Source organism: Oculina patagonica, chromosome 5 (genome assembly GCF_052425735.1).
Source record: "Oculina patagonica isolate OP01 chromosome 5, crgOcupat, whole genome shotgun sequence".
NCBI classification, from domain to species: Eukaryota; Metazoa; Cnidaria; class Anthozoa; order Scleractinia; family Oculinidae; genus Oculina; species Oculina patagonica.
This window is the reverse complement of record NC_135762.1, coordinates 22,616,330-22,619,990: the sequence shown is the minus strand read 5'-3', so window position 1 is coordinate 22,619,990 and position 3,661 is coordinate 22,616,330.

The window sequence follows — 3,661 nt, the reverse complement described above, 5'->3', positions numbered from 1 at the left end:
TTGAGTAAATATCTTAAATCCTAATCGGTAGGTAGCGTAGTTTACTGTTTGAATGATGATGAATCTTTTTTCGTGTCTTGTTTGCTGGGGGCCCTCTCTTGTGGACACCTGACTGACTTTCTCCTTCAGTCACTTGTCTCATTTGTCTACATTTGCTGTTGAATGTTCTCTTGCTATCAAGTTTTCTCGACAGTAACAGTGAGTCGGACCTCCCCCAATTTGGCACTCACGGGGCCCCTTTTTTCCCCATCCCATAATCTTCCGACACCTCAAAGTCCACAATAATAAAACGTACTTGTTTTTAACATCAGTTCAACATCGATTTTTATTTAAAAATGTATTGCAGATAATGTGAAAATTGAGCAACGTTGGCTAGACGACACTATGCAACGCCAATCAAAAAGACTGCATTATTGTTGTGCTGCTTTTGACATTCACATGACACATTGTGCTGCGCAGGTCGCAGCGCGTGTCACGCAGTCACGTGTTGGTCATTTTGATTGTCACACAACTCTCCTCTCCCATTGTTGCGTGACGTTCCAAACAGTGACTGCAGAGGAAAGAGAGAGACTATTGAGTGAAGCAAGTAACAAACCCAAGTGCAAACCAAAAGCCAGCGATGCTTCCAAATCCAAATGTTTTTAGCCAATTTTGTGAATATTATTGCGATGCTATAATTCAATGGCTCATAAAGGAGCCTAAAATGTTTAATTAGGATCATAGTAAGAAATGACGCATTTAATAGTGGTAAATATAAATAAAACTGAATTAGTTTGATGGAGTTGTCTTTTTGATGTTTCTTCGACGTCCATCAAGGAAATATTTGCCCGTTAAACTGCTAATAATATTGTATCTTTTATGACCGCACTTATTATTTTTAGTGCAGAATGCACTTTTGTGATGGTTTGGTGGGCTGTCATCTGCTAAACCCCTAACGCGCTAATGTGTAAACTTTTAATCACCAATTAATTAATTAATATCAATTAATTAATTATTCCTTGTGGAGGGGGTGGGGGTGGAGAGCACCTGACCGTACCCCTAGGTAAAACCTGGAGCACATCTACGTTACTATCATATGAAGATCTCAAACGTACATATTTGTTGCAGAAAACCCTTTGCTCTCCTTGTGGTACTACTTGACGTTCTAGGGCAACGTTCTTTACGCCAAACGCATGCGCAGTTTAGTCTACGTTTTTTGCTGGAACTCTCATGAACATCACTTGTATTGCGTGTTTGTGGTAGGATTCCTGCAGACTTCGTGGCGCCAAGTGAAAACCGCAAATTAATTAAATTAGATTTTTAGACTTTCATAGCGCTTTCGTAATTAAGAAGGCAAAAACTTGCACCGGGATTTTCGGCGTGAAACTCCTCATAACCAGGAAACAGCTGTACTGCATTTTAAAAACCCTTTCGAAAAAGATGTTTTTTGATTAGATTTGTTCTTTAGTTTTTGAGAATCGTCTTTCGTGCAGTTTAAACCGTAACTTAATTAAATTAAACAAATGTCATCGATGTCGCCGTAAAACAAACAAAAAACAAGAGTTTCATGTTACGGCATTTTCAAGGAAAACAAAAGTATTTTGTTACAAACGAACAAAAGTGTCGTGTTACGTTTGCAAAGATTAACGTAAGGAACACCTGGGAAAGAATACAAGTAGCCTGTGAACAGTTTTTCCGAAAGTAAAATAAAGCAAATGAACACGAACATATATAAAACATCATACTTTCAATTGTTCCATATTGCATTCTGCACTTACCAAATCATCGAGATTTTTAATTTTTGTATCTATCAATGAAGAGTTACAAAAACAGTTTGGATGCAGGGGACCACGCAACGAAGAAAAAACTGCTTGGCTTCTCTGCTGCCGGATCTCTTGTTCAAGAAATGCTCGTACCAGACGTCACTCTAAGTGCTTATAAAACCAAATTGATTGCAAGGCTGGTACAACGGCAGGAGGGCAAGATTTATTGGCCAATATCTCAACTAGCAGAGCTGGTCTTCTTCAGGGCCAGTACTATAATATAAGGAAAATAACGGCTCTAAAATTTGATTTGGATAATACAGTGTGGGTTAATGTTTAACTAATACAGGCTATATAAAGATATACGGTGACAAGATATATAATAATAATAATAAAATTGAAAAAAACAAATATAATGAAATTGTCAATGTTCATTTCTACGGTTAATACCATTAGGCGCAAGTGTTTGGCCTCTGTGATCAGGTAGGCCTCTCGAGCCTTTTTGCGGGATGCATTTATTTGTCGGTTGGAGTTCCAAAGGAATGAGTGTCATGTCTTGGATAGAGTGATCAGTAGATTAAAATGCGTAGGTACTGCTGCTGAAGCGTTAGCGTGTCTGGGATTGTTCGTGGCTTGTCTATGTTCAGCGAATCTTTCACGGATACTACGTTTAGTTTCCCCTATGTATTGTTTCTTACATTTGTTACATTCTATCATATAAGTTAAGTTTGAAGATTTACAAGTTATGCGATGCTTGATTTCTCGCACTTCTCCCGTGTTGTTGAAAGTGTATGTTCTTCTGCCATTTTCAATGTGGGGGCAGGTGAGACATCCGTGTTTCGAGTTGCAGCGGAAGGTGCCATGAGGTTGACTAGGTTGGTTGAGTGGGGCGTTTACTGGCTGCTTGAGTTTCGCGCGATCTAATTGGTCACGAAGGTTAGGTGATCGCCGGTAAGCTACAACAGGTGGTTCTTTGTAGATTTCGTGTAAGCGTTCTGTGGAATGGAGAAATAACCGACAAATAACCGCAGAAAGGCTAGAGAGGCCTACCTGATACACAGAGGCCAAACACTTGCGCCTAATGGTATTAACCGTAGAAATGAACATTGACAATTTCATTATTTTTGGTTTTTTCAATTTTATTATTATTATTATTATTATTATTATTATTATTATTATTATTATTATTATTATTATTATTATTATTATTATTATTATTATATATCTTGTCACCGTATATCTTTATATAGCCTGTATTAGTTAAACATTAACCCACACTGTATTATCCAAATTCAAATTTTAGAGCCGTTATTTTCCTTATATTATAGTACTGGCCCTGAAGAAGACTAGCTGTGCTAGTTGAAATATTGGCCAATAAATCTTGCCCTCCTGCCGTTGTACCAGCCTTGCAATCAATTTGGTTTAATGAAGAGTTGTTCGGAGAATGGCGCACCAAATGTCGTTTCGCAGTTTTTACTCGATTGTCGAATGACTGTTTCTTTGGTTTTGTGTTTATTTTTATAACTACGGAAGAATTCATTCCTCGTCGCAACATTGTTTGATGCGCAACTAGCCTCAAGAGGTGTTTGCCTAATTGGTTCAAAAAGGGGGGAAGGGGCTTTTTTACCGATTGTAAAGGCAAAAGCGCACCAACGCAAACGCCCCATAATAAAGAACCTGAAAGGTTGGGCGACCTATAGTATTTCAGTTCATTATAAAAGTCGTTCTGGCCACACTGGAACACTTTTTTCCTGCATACAACCTTAATTGGACTGGATTGCGTGACGATAGCAAAGAGGGTGGGAGGCTTCGTGACACAGGCACGTAGCGCTTCTTGGGGCGTTGCGTGATTTACGGCTGACGAGAGAACAATTTCTAATTTATTAATTTATGCTTAATTAATGTTTATAAAAGTAAAC